Source organism: Cebus imitator, unplaced genomic scaffold (genome assembly GCF_001604975.1).
Source record: "Cebus imitator isolate Cc_AM_T3 unplaced genomic scaffold, Cebus_imitator-1.0 Scaffold829, whole genome shotgun sequence".
Taxonomy (NCBI): Eukaryota; Metazoa; Chordata; class Mammalia; order Primates; family Cebidae; genus Cebus; species Cebus imitator.
The window spans coordinates 59338-75476 of record NW_016108144.1 but is presented as its reverse complement, the minus strand read 5'-3'; the positions used below and the strand labels follow the sequence as shown (position 1 = coordinate 75476).

The 16139-nt window shown below is 35.9% G+C and overlaps 1 non-coding gene across 1 annotated transcript; it reads left to right on the top strand.

The window, feature by feature from the left end:
- Positions 1 to 670: 670 nt before the first annotated feature.
- Positions 671 to 883, top strand: LOC119469777. Its single transcript, XR_005198618.1, has one exon. It is a non-coding gene; the product is annotated as a small nucleolar RNA U3 (small nucleolar RNA).
- The last annotated feature ends 15256 nt before the right edge of the window (positions 884 to 16139 follow it).

The following is a 16139-nucleotide window of genomic DNA, read 5'->3' as shown; positions in this document are numbered from 1 at the left end:
TAAGGAAAAACAGTCACTGAAGAAGGTTCCTTTTTTTGGTCATTGGTAACTAGAATAATCCACAAACATTTTAAGATAATTTCTGTCTTGTTTTAGTTGGTTTTTAAATATTATTACAAAACTAAACTTTAAAAGTTAAGGTTCGTATATCCATGTAACTTCCTGTGTTGTTGTTAAGGTCTTTTTATTTCACTGTGGTAAAATGAAGAACTTTTGTAATGGCCCGTGATTCTTTTGTAATCAAACATTTTGAGCTTTCTAACATCTTTTGCTGAGCAGCCTCAAAAATCAAATACTGAATAAAGTCTCTGACTTAGACTTATAGCTGAGAGCTTATCAGAACTGTAAAAATTAACCTCTGCAAGGTTGTAAAATCTTCCAGCTTCCAGTTAAGTCATGAACTTCAGTATCACCCTCTCCAGATTGATTATTGCACATCAGCTGAGACTCCTCCAGCCACATCCAAAAGGGTCTTTATCAAATAGTGTAAGTTAACCCTTTTGCTGTTAAGTTGCAGGGGTTTGACTCCTGAGTACTCCTATCTCATCTAAAAGATAGCACTGGCTCCTGATGAATTTTAAATGTTAATGCTGATATCTGGCACCAAATTCTAGTTAGTGAAAGCCCCACCTTCATACCTGGGAAAAGATAACAGTCAAAGCAAATTGCTACGACTATACTTCTAGGGATCATTTCTATAGTTTGTTACTAGAGAAGTTTCTCTGAACGTGTAGAGCACCAGAAACCACTAAAAGATGCAGCATTCTCTCCTGAACGGGAAGCCAGCTTTTGGCGTTGCTTTGCCACAACTGCCATTTGCTGTTGATGATAATTCCTCACTTCCTCTGGGAGTATAAGAGGGGGAGGATGCATTTAGAGTGGTTTTTAAATTGAAAAAAGAAAAAAAAATGTAAGCTGGGCATGGTAGATCACACCTGTAATCCCAAGACTTTGGGAGGTTAAGGCAAGCAGATCACCAGAGCTCAGGAGTTCAAGATCAGCCTGTGGGCAACGTGGCAAAATCCCATCTCTACAAATAATCCAAATTAGCTGGGTATGTTGGCATGTACCTGTAGTCCCAGTTACTTGGGGGGCCATGCAGGAGGATTGCTTTATCCCAGAAGGTCGACGCTGCAGTAAGTGGATATGCGCCACTGCACTCCAGCCTGGGCGACGAAGTGAGATCCTGTTTCAAAAAAAAAATGCTTTCATGTGATACTGGGCTAGTCCTGTATACAAAGACGTAAATACTAAATTATTTATCCTCTATCTTAATTTATTCTGTGCCTTAATACTAGATAATTTAAGTGTTAGTTACCTGTGAGTTCTTTTTCTGTCATTGTCAGAGCTAGGCAGGGCTTATGTCCTTTTTGTTTAAACACTTTTAGTTCTGGGCTGGGCACGGTAGCTCACATCTGCACCACTTTGGGAGACCAAGGCAGGTGGGCTACTTGAGGCCAGGAGTTTGAGACCAGCCTGGCCAACGTGGTAAAACCCTGTCTCTACTAAAAATACAAAAATTAGTTGTGCATAGTGGCACACCCATGTAGCCCCAGCTCCTTGGAAGGCAGAGGTAGGAGGATCACTTGAACTTGGGAGGTGGAAGTTGCAGGCAGCTGAGATTACACCACTGCATTGCAGCCTGGGCAAAAGAGACATGGTTCCAAAAAATGCTAATTCTATATATTGCTTATAAAATTGGGTAAAACTACTAAACTTACCTTTCTCTATTGGTATCTCCAGAATTTAAAGCTATTTTAAATCCCACTGGTCCCAATCTATTTTTATTGCTAATATCCTACTGGTAAAGTTAATCACCTTTTCTCACAGGTGCAGGCAATCTTGTAGAAAAGTTGAGCATGTGGGACTGTAAGGGCAAGTTTTGAGGGATAAAATTAGTTTAGCCCCTTCGAATAAAGGACAGGCACACATCCCCTAGAGTGCTCCAGCTTATACAGATAAATATAGAAAGCTGTTTTAAATCAGGCAGTACAAATTACTAAAAAGACCACACAAAAAAACTTTGTGAAATAACAACAGTCTCTAAATTGATCAGCTTAAATGGCTTCATGTAGCTACTTACTGGAGTCTGTAACTAAAACAAAAATTTTGCTGGCTCAACAATAAAAGTTGTTTAAGAAAAACTTCAGCTAAATTAAACTTAGAGTTCAATTGAGCAATGAATGTTTGCAAATTGGTCTGCCTCCTGAGCCAGAGTAGACTCAGAGACTCAGTGCAGCTATGTGGTAGAAGTTTTATGGACAGAAAAAGGAAAGTGATATACAGAAAATTGAAGTGAGGTACAGAAACAGTTGGATTGGTTACAGTTCAACATTTTTCTTATTTGAACATGGTTTCTACATTTAGCCAAATCTCAGTGATTGGCATAAATGTAGGCTACAGTCTGCTTACACATTTACTTGTTATAGTTCAAGGGAAACATTTGTAAGGAGGGAGTTTTAGGCTAAAGTTTATTTAACAATTTTCCCCTTTTGGTCATCTTCTCAATTTTGAGGTATTGGCCAAACTTTAGTCATTGATGTCCCTATTACTATGTACTTGTTTGGTCTTGAAACCCACTGGGACATAGCAGAACAGTTGGTTTTGTAAGTTGGGAACAACTTCAGATTATTTTATTTTTGTAAGGGTTAAAGTAAAGGATAACTTCTTATGCTGGAACATCCTTTTTATAGGAGAGAAAACCAAAACCTGGTCTGTTCAAGGATCTGTGTGTTTCCTTGAAGATCGTGTCACATTTAGCATGAGTGACTCCATTTTGGTTTGGTGTGGTCTCTTGGGACCTAGTGTATGAGATCAGTGCAAACAATGGCCTCTCATAATTTAGTTTAGAATTTCCCCGCTTTTGGTCAGGTTCTCACTTACGTGATTGAGACTGTGGCCAAAATTTAGGGTCTTAGTGCCACTCTCAGTTACCATCACTTTGGGTTTCTAGTCTCAGCATGTCATTTATAGGTTACAGTGTCCTCATGGTCACACAGTTTTTTTTTGTTTTTTTTGTTTTTTCTTCCCAGCTCTGTGATTCCAGTTAAAGAGAGACCATTTGACATTCCAGAGATGTCTGCATGGAAACATTTAAAAATTTTAAAGAGAATACAGTGTACCGGGAAGACTATGATTGTTATCAGGAAGATTTAATAAGACTTTGGAGTAGTTCCTTACTTAGTGTCCTCATAAGCCATACCATCTAAAATCAAAAGAACGAGCTAAATAGTCTGCTCATGTTATTAAGCAGTCTTTTCATTAATGCAGTACAACTGTATATATATGATGTGTTGTATTTATCCATAGGCCAAACATGTCAGCAACTCTCATCTAGTTTTATGTCCTTGGCAGCTCGACCTTGTTACCACATGGTAGTACTTTCTCTTGGTCTCCACCATTTAGAGGATAGGACTTTTGGAGTTTGTGTCAGAGTTCTGAAATTTATCGTGAGCAGTTAAAAAGCCTTCACATGTTCGAAATCAGCTCCTCTAGACTCCTTCTGGGAAGAGCAATGGAAACTGCCCAGTACTGTGACCTAGTGGCTAAGCTTTTGCCTTTTTACAATGGCAGCCTGGTTTCAATTCTTGGCTCAAAGAATGAGCCCTTTCTGATTTGTTATCTGTGACCTTTGTCATCTGTTGAGTCTCTTTCCCTCTATCAACAACTTCTGACTGCCATCTTGAAATTTTCTTTCTCTGTGCTAACTTTGGAGGTTCTAGATTTTGTAAAAATTGCTTACTACCTCTTTGAAAATATCTCATACATTGGTGGTTAAGTCATAACGTTAGTTAGGGCTTTTTAGTTTCACCTGGGAGATTACTTTTGTAAAAGTTCAAAAGCCGGAAATATTGGCTATTTGGCCTAGCTAAAGTCAGGTAACAAGAGATTTAAATCACTTTTTAAAAAGCAGAATACTATAGTTAAAAGTCAGCTGATGTAAAATAGGATATCCAAGATATAGTTATATTTAAAACTCCTTCATCCTTTTTTCTCTTCTTGGATTGTATTTTTCTGGAAAAAAAAAAAGTGATTTCTTTTTCTCTCTTTAGTCAACTCAATTTTTTTTCTCCATTTTGTCTTGCCATTCTTAATGCACACATGAGGGGACCTAAGAAAACTTCTAACAGCCTGGGGCTCATTGGGTGAAACAGACGAGGCACCACAGAGCCCGTTTTGGGAAAAACCTGTTTTCCTCATGAAACCCCAGGAATTGAAAGCAGACAGATTCCTTGCTTGGCCATCTGTGTTGTAACATGTATCAGTACTCAATTTCCTCTGAAAACTGTGTAATATTCCTGGGAGTTGTTAGAAGCTCTACTTCAGTTCCCACTTCTGATGCCATCTGTTAAAAGAAAAACTTTAGCCAAATCAAATTTACAAAAATTTAATTGAACAATGAATGATTCATGAATCTAGCAGCCTCTTGAGCCAGAGTAGGCTCAGAGAATCCAGCACAGCCACATGGTGGAAGATTTATGGACATAAAAAGTGACATATTAAATACATAAGGGAGGTACAGACACAGCTGGATTGGTTGCAGCTAGGCATTTGCCTTATTTGAACATGGTTTGAACAGTAGACTATATTTGGCCAAAACTTGGTGGTTGGCACAGGTGTAGGCTGTGGTCTGTTTACACCTCTGCTTGTTATAATTCACAATGTACAGAGAGACTTTCTGGCTGAACTTAAAATATGTAAGGAGGCAGCTTTAGGATAAAACCTGATTTAATGCAGTAAAGTCAATTTTTTGCCTCATCTTTGTATATCCAAAGTAGAGGATTAAGAAATGTATCTAGATCCTGCCATTGGATTTTTAGAAACAGCTGTATTGATGTATAATATAAATACCATATAGTTCAACCATTTAAAATGTATAAGTCATAGTCTCTTAGTATATGCATAGACTTGTGCAGCCATTACCACCATCAATTTTAGAAGATTTTCATGATCCTGAAAAGAAAGTCTGCATCATTTAGCCATTATCCACCAGTTTGCCCTTCCTCAGGTCTAGGGAAGCACCAGCCTGCTTCGATTTTTTGTTTTGAGATGGAGTTTTGCTCTTGTTGCCCAGGTTGGAGCACAATGGCACGATCTCAGCTCACTCTAACCTTCATCTCCCGGGTTCAAGCAGTTCTTCTGCCTCAGCCTCTCGAGTAGCTGGGATTACAGGCATGTGCCACCACGGCCAGCTAGTTTTGTATTTTTAGTACAGATGGGGTTTCTCCATGTTGGTCAGGCTGGTGTCAAACACTCAACTTCAGGTGATCCACCTCCATTTGCCTCCCAAAGCACTGGGATTACAGATCTGAGCCACCCAACCCAGCTTCCTACTTTGTTTTTATAGAGTTGCCTATTCTGGACATTTCATGTCACCGGAACCACACAATATGTGATGGTCTTTTGTGATTGGTTTATTCCACTTAGTGTAACAGTTTCAGGCCCATCTTTGTTGTAACATGTATCAGTACTCCATTTTCTCTCATTACTGAGTAATATTCCACTGTATGAATATACCACTCATTTTATTTACCCATTCATCAGTTGTGGACCTTTGAGTTGTTTCCATTCTTTGGCTATTATGTCCATTTTTGTGTTTTCATTTCTCTTGGATGTATACTTACAAGTGGAATTGCTGGGTCATATGGTGACTCTGTGTAACCTTCTGAGGAGGTGCCAATCTGTTTTCAAGAGTGGCTGTACCATTTTACATCCCATCAAAATTGTATGGGGGTTCTGATTTTTCTGTATCTTTATGAACATTTTTCACATTTTTTATTTTAAAAAGATTTCATTTCTGGTGGCGTGAAGTGATACCTTATTCTGGTTCTATTTGCATTTCCCTGATGAGTAATTAAACATTTTTAATGTGCTTAGGAGTGACTTGTATATCTTCTTTGGAGAAATGTCTATTAAAATGCAGCCAATTTTTAAATGTGGTTGGCTTTTCATTTCTGAATTTTAAGGATTCTTTATCTTAGGTGTAAGATTCTTAACAGATCTGATTCTCAAATATTTTCTTTCACTTAATGTGTTTTTTTTTTCCTTCTTGATGATGTGTGTTCAAGTGCAGACATTTCAAATTTTGATAAGGTTTTGTTAATCTATTTTTTGCAACCACAAAGATTTATGTCTGTCTTTAAAAATTTTATAGTTTTAGCTCATACATTTAGAGATTCTATTTTGCGTTAGTTTTAGATATGACATATGCTCGGAGTCTCTTTATTCTTTTGCATGTAGATATCCAGTTGTCCCAGCACCATTTGTTGAAAAAACTATTCTTTTAAACAAATTAATATTATAATTGTTGTTCTTTTTGGTACTTTTGCTAAAAAATCAGTTGACCATAAATCTGTGTTTATTTTTGGATTCTCAATTCTAATATGTTGATTAATGTCTTCTGCTATGCCAGTACCAAAGCAGATTTTACAATCATTTTTCAGTCATGTTACTTACTATTACCAGTTGTCTAAAGTAATAGAAATTCACGTACTAAGTTGCCCTTAATTTCACTGTTTGCCTCTTGAAGAAACATGTGATGACATGTTATATTATGGTATGGTAGCTTATATTATGGTAGCTTCATGCTTAACCTTTTGAGAAGCTGCCAGTTGGTTTTTCAAAGTGCCTGCACCACTTTACAATCCCAGCAGCATTGTATAATGGCTTTAATTTCTTTACATTTTTTGCTAATACTTACTTTCCATCTTTTTTATAGAACAAAGATTTCATCCTATGGTGTAAAGTGGTTTTGATCTATATTTTCCTAATGACTAATTACATTAAGCGTCTATTAATGTACTTATTATTTATCTTTATATCTTCTTTGCAGAAACGTTTATTCAAAATTTTTGCCCATTTTTTAATTGGGTTATCTTATTTATGAATTTTAAGTGTTCTTTATATATCCTAGATATAAGTTCCTTATGAGATCAGATACATGCTTTTCAAATATTTTCTTGTACTCAATGGCTTGCCTTTTTATTTTCTTAATACTATCTTCTCACACATAGCAGTTTTCAATTTTGAAGTCCATTGAGTCCATTTTTTCCTTTGGAATCATAGCTAAGAAAACATTGTCAAATGCAGCCGCAAAAATATATGCCAATGTTTTCTTCTGAGAAATGTATAGTTTTAGCTGTTGTAGTTGTTTGAGTTAATTTTTAAATACGGTATTTAGTGAGAGTCCAACTTTATTTTTTTGCATATGGAACCCAGATGTCCCAGCATCATTTGTTGAAAACACTATTTTTCCCCATTTTGCTGTTTTGTTAACCTTGTAAAAAATCAATTGATTATATGTGCAGGTTTATTTTTTGATGATCAATTCTTAGCTTGTTTATCTCTAGTCTTATTCCAGGCCCAAACTGAATTTAATGAGAGAGTTTTTAAAAATTAGATTGCATATTACCAGTTTTCTAATGTCATAATAAAAATGAAATGTACTGGAACATCTTTAACTTCACCTTTTGCATCTCGAAAGAATCTGTGGCCAGCTTATACCTTACTTACTCTAAGGCATGATGGGAAGTCAGGCTTACAAGACACAGTTCATTTTTTTTTTCTGTTCAAACCTTTAGTCTTTTATCCAGTGCCTCCTTGTATAGTTTTATTTTCAGTCACTGTTGGTTATAGGATCTGCTGACGTTGTCTCATATTTAGTGCATTATGTCTTATTGACTCATAATTCTCTGATTGACTCATTATGTTTACTATCCAGTATGGAGAAGTTTCAGTGTTAGCTTTCAGGTGTTCTCAGTGGAAATCAGGTGAAGTCATCTTTTGGTTCACAGATTCTCTTTCCACTGATAGCTGCCTCTCTCGGTGTAGATCCTGCATTCTCAGAAACCACAGTTCCCTGTACTAACCTTTTACTTAAATGGAGATGCATAGCTCTGTTTTTCAGCTCAGTACAAGATTCTTGGAATAAAAAGATTAACTCCTTTCAAGGAAAATTTTTAGGAGTGCAGCACTTAAAAACCAGGTAATGTTCAGACAATTTGTAAGATACAAATAGTAGTTTAGCATTTTGAATTTCAAAATTTCAGAGCCAACTTGTGTGCTATAGAGAAGCAATGTGATATAACAGAGATGGAATTGTCTTAACTTCTCCATACAGACAAGCTTGAAGTAAGGTAAAGGAGAGATTGCGTTTGATTTTTTAGCACTCAAAGCACACCCTAAGTTTTAAGTTTTTTTTACTTCTGTCAAGATTAAAATTAATTCCATAATGTTCTCCTTATTTCCGATTTGAGAAACGGAAAATCAAAATTAAATACTAGATTGATTAATAAATACTTAAAGCTGCTTACTTTTTTTTTTTAATTGAAATCAGGTAAATGTCTGGTTTTGATTATTTAAACAAGTATTTCGAGTTCTTTTTCAAATCATATGTCTTCTTGCTTTTCAGTCTTATTTCCTAACCTGAGAAGAAATTCTAAAAAGACATTCTTGCCTTGTTATCAGAGTTCAAAATTGAAGGGAGTTGTAGGAAATGTTTTTCTTTTGAAACTATGTCTCTCTCTCGGTTATCTGTTGCTTCTCAATAATGTTTGTCATCAATAAATTAATCTCAACATTCATTAGAGTCTGCTTTAAAGGAGAGTGTTTTCTGCTGCATAAGTTATGTTTCCTGTTGTCTCTTTTTAAAACTCACTTTTTCTAACATTTACCCAGAGTTTAGTGGCTTAAAAGAACAACATTTATTTTGTTCATTAATCTGTGGTTTGGAAAAAGCTTTGCCAGGACAGTTTTTCTCTGCTCCTCTCAGCTTCCTAGGAACTGTTGAATGACTGGGGAAATGGAATCATCTGAAGCTTGGCTCACCCATGCCTTTGATAGTTGATGCTGGTTTTTGGTTGGAACCTTGGTTAGAACAGGCAGCATGAACACTGACACTGGCACTCCCAGGCTCTCTTTGTGGCTTGAGCACTCTCAGAGTCTGGGAGCTGGGTTCGAAGGGAAAGCAGTCTGAGATAGAGAAGCCAAATGGTATCTTGTTTACTGCATTCTGTTGATTAGAAGGAAGCTAGTAAGGCTAGCCCATATTCTGTTCTCTTAATGGAATGAAGGCATCTTCTCTTTTGTTTTTAATTGACATCGATAGACATAATTATGGGCTATAGAGTGATATTTTCATAGTTGTATATAGTGTGAATGATAAAGCTAACTAGCATATTTAGTACTCCAACCATGTTTCATTTCTTTGCATTATGAACATTCAGAATCTTCTAGTGGTTGGAAAATATGCATCAAATCATAGTTAAGTATTTTTACCCTATAGTGCCACAGTATGCCAGAACTCATTCCTCTTACCTAACTTCAATTTTGTATCCACTAACCAGCCTCTACTCCCTTACTTCCATGAGCTTTTTTGTTGTTGTTAAGAGACTCAGTCTTGCTAGTCTAGTCTGGGCACTGGGTAACTGTAGTCATCCAGACTAGAGACAGTGGTTTGATTATAGCTCACTGCAGCCTCAAACCCTTGGGCTGTTGTGATCCTCTTACTTCAGTCTCCTGAGCAGCTAGGATTATGGGTGTGCACCACTGCACCTGTTTGATTTTTCACTTTGTAGATATGAGGTCTCACAATGTTGCCCAGGCTGGTCCAGAACATTTGGCCTCAAATAATTCTCCTGACTTGGTCTTTCAAAGTGCTGAAAAATTACAGGCATGAACCGTAATGCCCAGCACTCAGTTTTTCTTTAGCTCCCACACATGAGTGGCATTGCGCAGTATTTATCTCTCTGTGTCTGCACTTATCCTCCAGACTCATCCACATGGCCACAAATAACAGGATTTCATGCCGTTTTATGGTGAATGATATTTCATTATGTATGTGTACCACAATTTTTTATCCATTTATTTGTTGATGGACATGTAGGTTGATTCCATACATTAGCTATTGTGAATAGTGCTACAATAAACATACGAGTACGGGTATTCTTTTGATCTATTGTTTTCTATTGCCTCAATACCCAGTAGTGGGGTTGCTGGATCTCTCAGCAATTCCACTGTTATTTTCCTGAGAAAACCTCATGTTTTCTGTAGTGGCTGCACTAATTTATCTTCCCAACAACAGCATATAAGAGTTTACTTTCCTCTGAAACCTCACCAGTATTTGTTATTTCTTGTTTTTTCAACGACAGCCACTTATTTGAACTGGAGTGAGATTAGATCACATTGTAGGTTTGATTTATATTTCCCTGATTAATAATAATACTGAGCATTTTAAAATGTATTTATTGGCCACTTGAATTTCTTTTTTCAAGAATATCTAATCAGATATTTCCCCCAATTTTAAAAGATTATTTTTTCACTGTCAAGTGGTTTGAATTCCTTGTATATTTTGAATATTAGTCCCTCATTCGATGAATAGCTTGACAATATTTTCTACCATTCTACAGGTTTTCTCTTCACTCAGTTGTCAGTTGTTTGCTAGGCAGAAGCTATTTAGCTTAATGTAGTACCATGTGTGTATCATTTGTTTTCTGCCTCTGCTTATGTCTTTTCCATAAAAGTCCTTGTGCGGACTAATGTTCTGAAGCATGTTCCCTATGTTTACTTCTAGTAGTTTGATAGTTTTGGGCCTTCCATTTCAGTCTTCAGTCGCGTCTTGAGTTTATTTTGTTATATGGTATTAGATAGAAATCTGGTATCATTCTTCTCCATATGGATATTTAGTTTTCCCAGTGCCATTGCTTTGAGGAGGGTGTCCTTTCCCCAGTGTATGTTCTTGGTACCTTAGTCCAAAAGCAGTTGGCTATAAATAGGTGTATTTATTTCTGGGTGATGTGTTCTATGACCTTTACCCCAAACATCATTACTTGTTAAAATGCAATTTAAATTAGCATAAAACATTTGCCGCTTAGGGAAAGGCTTGTGGTATTAGAATCCTTTTTTATAGGATTCATTATTTTGTGTTCTTTTTTTTTTTTTTTCTGTTTCTGTCATCCAGGCAGAAATTCAGTGGTGTGGTCATAATTCACTGTAGCCCTGAACTCTGAGGTCAAGCCATGCATTTGCCTTAGTCTCCCGACTAGCTGGGTCTACAGGCATGAGCCACCATGCCTGGCTAATTTATTTATTTATTTATTTATTTATTTTTTGTAGAGATGGAGGTCTTACTATGTTCCATCTAGTCTCAAATTTCTGGCCTCAAGTGATCTTTCCAAAGTGCTTGGATTTCAGGCCTGAGCCACCATGCCTTGCATAGAGTATTATATTATTTTCAAAGTCTTATTCTGAGAGCCATTTATTGACTTTGGCCTAAATAACTCAACATAATATCTCTGAAATTTTTTTTTGACAAATTTTGGGAAATGATGAGAAAATGGGGTTTGCAACTTTGTAGTAACAGGTAACTTAGAGCTATTTAAGGAAGAACAAAAATAAATTATCAGAAAAATAAAGCAAGATAAAGTGCAAAAATTCTGTGGCAAACATGATGATAGTCAAAAATATATTTTTGTGACTCATTGTGGCTTTAACTTTGTTCTGGAATTTCTGAGTAATTTAAGGGTTAACATTTGAAAAATCTACCTTACAGATAACATTTTATTGCAAATTTACCCCAAATTTTGTTACTAGTTTTGTATGAGATTATTCTCAGCCTACTTCATTTCAAGCTATATTATTTTATTAATTTAGTTTGATGATCTTACAGTGGAGCTGGAAGCTATATCTTCAAAATTTGTCTATTTGGCTAAAAACAATCAAGTTATTCAACAGGAGTTATCATCTTTGAAAAAAGTACAACAGGAATGTGAAAAAATTGAGGAGGATAAAAAGATGTTGGAGGAAGAAATACCAAATCTACGACACATGGAAAAAATATGGTAGAACTTCAAGTACAAGAATATAAATTGGAGCTAGAAGAAAGGTTAATGCAGGCAATAGGAAAATTAGAAGAAATCTATTTACAGGTTTTTAAAATCAGGTAAGTTTATCTATAATGTGCTTCCATTGATTTCACTGAAAATTGTTTTTTGGTATTTATTTGTTGTTTCCTCTGCCTCTCTTAGAGTTCTAGATAAAAGGTGGCATCTGTTTTTTCTTTTAAATATTTACATTTTCATTATTACAGTAACAAATTAGATCTTTTAGAGTAATGATCATAACTCTGGAGCATTTGATTATTAAGACCTATTGACATAAGTTAATTAGGAAAAGAGAAAATTGTGATTTAAAAATTATGTAATACTTTTGAATTGATCATAAGCTGCATTGTTCAATTTTTAAAATTATAAATGGATTCTGTTACTTTTAAATGATCAAATTACATTAATACTAAATGAATGATTTCAAACTTTTATAAGTCAGACAATTCTGAATTCAGTTATTAGTTTCATTGATATTGCTGATAAATATTTTAAACTTCAGCTTCTTTTTAAACACATTTAAAATTGCTCTCTGAATCACTGACTCAAAATCAAAGGCAACATCTGTATGATAATTAGGTTATAATAGTCTTAGAAGTACATTCTTTTCATTTGTTTTAGAAACAAAAAAATATGAAAAACAATTAGAGTGTTTAAAGAGGGGTAATACAGCTTCACTAAATTGATGAAACTCCCACTTATGGAATATAAATTCTCCAAAATGAAAACTGCTTATGAAGAGATTAGAACCCAATAAGAAGAATATAAGGAAGTCTTTACATAGCGTTGAAAGCTAACAATTCCATGTCAAAATAATTAAGGAAGTAAGACAAAACATACACAAATAGAAAATGAATTAAGCTCATTAATTTGTTTTGAAAGCATAATTTTTAGTGAGATGTCTTTAGGAGATTAATAGGAAGTGAATGCTGACTTGATAAATTAATTTTGGGGAAAATAATGTCAGAAAATAAACTTACTTTTAAAATGTTAGTCAAGAACAGTCTCTCTCTCTCTCTCTCTCTCTGCTTTTATATGAATTTTTGTTTCCTAAAAAGTCTCATGTAGTTAACCCGATATGTTAGTTTTTTATTAAGTATTGTGGAAGCTTTATAACTTATAAAATGATCTTGTTACAGAAGTGCTTGTCAGAATTTCCCTACATAGAAATATTAATGAGTTTAATTTATTTTTTGGTGGATCACAACTTAAACCCAAAGTGTCAAGAGCTACTCTGGGTACATCCTGGCACTGAGGCACAGAACTGTCCTTGATTGTGATCTTTAGCATTACCGCTAGAGGATGCCTCCAGACAGACTACTTTTTCAGACTACAGAAAGGCATCTTTGGGAAATAGGGAATAATTATCACAGGAATGAAAAAGTGTAGTTCACAAAGTGGTTAAAAAATAACACCTTATTCATCTTGAAGGAGTTGTGGGGAAGGCAGAAACAAGAAGCCCTACCTCCAGTGCCTTGGTCACAGTGTTAGGTGCTGATTGCCTTCAGAGATGCTTTAGTTCTTTTTGATGACCAATCCAGCCATCTAGTTCTCCCCTAGGAATTGCTGGTCTGAATTATTCCTCAGTACCAAGTGCTTGATTGTTCTTAGCTAATGGCTAAAAGGTACAAGGGTGAAACCTGAAACTGGTTTTCTAAACACAAGTATTTCTAGCTTTTCGGGGAGTTCATTTTAGTTTTCTTAATTGTGTATTATGTAAGGAGTACAACATGATGTTTTGTTTTAATGATTTACAGTGAAGTGGTTCTTACATTCAAGCAAATCAACATACTCATTTCCCCACATAGTTACACTTTAAATACAAGTATTTCTAATGGAATCTTCAGACTCTTACAAGTAAAGTCATTTTAGAAGGCAGCAAATGTTACCCGCTGATCCACACATTACTGATAGTTAATTATCTTTCATCTTTCCTCTCTACTGTGTTTGAATTGTTTGTTCGGTAGAAATCACCTTAGAAGCACTTGCACTCTTTAGAACAATTTGAAAATGTAATTGTTTACAACAGGGATGTGTTAAGGACAAGCGGCCCCAGAAAACCCCCTCCATGCAACAGCTGACAGCCCTGTCTGATTGTTCTGCAGCCACATTTGTAAACCCTTATCTAGGCACCACAGCAAGACTCCCAGACATGCCATGATTGAGCAAAGCCTGATTACAGCCAGCTGGGCAGCATAGGAGAGAGGTCATGGGAAACAAACTTTTGTTACACTTACTTGTAAATTTATGTTTTACACATACCTGTAAAATCCTGTTTTTTTAAACTGCTGCCATGAAAGTCACAGGATGATGTGTTGTGGGTCTGTCACAGGCTGACAAAGTATCTGTGCGTCTTACAAGCTGATAAATTATCTCAGTCCTGAAACTTCACTTTTGCCTCTCTCACCCATATAAACCCATAGTTTTGTAAGCTCGGGGCTGCCTCCTCTTACTGTTGTGGAGCAACCTTGCAGGTTAATAAAACTTGCTTACCTAACTTTGGGTCTACTCATCCTTTCTCTCAACTGACTACATTTTGGTGCCAAAACGCAGGAAGGGGCAGGCTCTGGCCAGGCATCCTTAAGGGAATCTCTCTTTTTCTCTCTCTCTCTCTCTCTCCCTCTCCTATCACCTCTCTCCCAGCCAACACATTGGCAGTGAATTTATGGCTAAGTCCTCAAAAGCAATCGCAAGTAAAACAAAAAATGACAAGTATGATTTAATTAAAGAGCTTCTGCATAGCCTGAGAAATTATCAAGGTATTGAACAGACAGCCTACAGAATGGAAGAAAATATTCACAAACTATACATACAGCCGAGGCCTATTATCCAGAATCCATAAGCGACCTAGACAAATCAACAAGCAAAAAGTAAATAACCCCATTAAAAAATGGGCAAAGGACATGGACAGACACTTTTCAAAAGAACACATATTTGGCCACCAAACATGTTAACAAATGCATACCATCACTAATCATCAGAGAAATGCAAAAGAAACATCAATGAGATACCATCTTACACCAGTTAGAATGACTTCTGTTAAAATGTGAAAGCAAACAAAGCAGTTTTTGGGAAGGCTGTGGAGAAAAGGAACGCTTACACACCATTGGTAGCAATGTAAATTCATTCAGCTGCTGTGGAGTGCAGTTTTGAAATGAAGGACTAAGAGTGACCATTGGATGCAGCAAGCCCATTAGTATGCTAGGTGTATACCTAAAGGAAAATAAATCATTGTAACAGGCTGGGTGTGGTGGCTCAGGCCTGTAATCCAAGCACTTTGGAGGCCAATGCAGGCAGATCACCTGAGGTCGGGAGTTTAAGACCAGCCTGACCAAACATGGTGAAACCCTGTCTTAAATTCATTGTAACAAAAAGATGTATGCATATATATGTTCATTACAGGACTATTCACAATAGCAAAGACATGGAGTCAACCCAGGTACATCCAAGGTAAATTGAAAATCCAAGGTAGATTGGTAAATGCCATAGACCGTGGGAAACTAAGCTGCTGTGAAAACAACAAAATCTTGTCCTTTGCCACAATATGGATATGGCTGCAATCCATTGTGCTAAGCAAACTAACACAGAAACAGAAAACCAAATATCTCTTGTTCTCAATCATGTGGGAGCTATACATTCGGTGCACATTTTCATAAATATGGGCATAGCAGACACGGGAAAATAACAGGGAGGGACAGAGTGGGGCAGGTTTGAAAAACTCCTTATTGGGTCCTATGATGACTAGCTAGGCAATGGGTTCAATTTGCCTTCAAACCTCAGCATCTGTGGTATATCTTTGGAAAAAACCTACACAGGTATCACCTTAATTTAGAATGCAAACCAGAAAAAAAAAAGTTTACTGCAAGTGGAGACTAGAACTTTCCTTTTAAGGAAAACTTTACTGAAGTAAAAAATAGATTAAACTTTTATAAAGGGCAAAGTTTTGCTAAGAATTTCAAAACAATGCAGTTATTGCAAATTTAACTGTTTAGCCTTAGTACTAATAAAGCACCACCTTTCTAAAGTTATATATATGCAATAGACCTATATTAATTGTGTTTATATCAGATTAATCTAGACAGCATTACACAGACACATACTCTATTATCTAAACTTAAGTAGAAATTGTATTTTATGTGATTATTTTTCTATTTAAGCAACTTCAAATTATGTGTAGTTACTAGAAATACTAAAAGCCACATTTTGTAAGTGCTGCATTATTCTCATAATAATGTCTCTTGTTTAAGCATTTTTAACTTA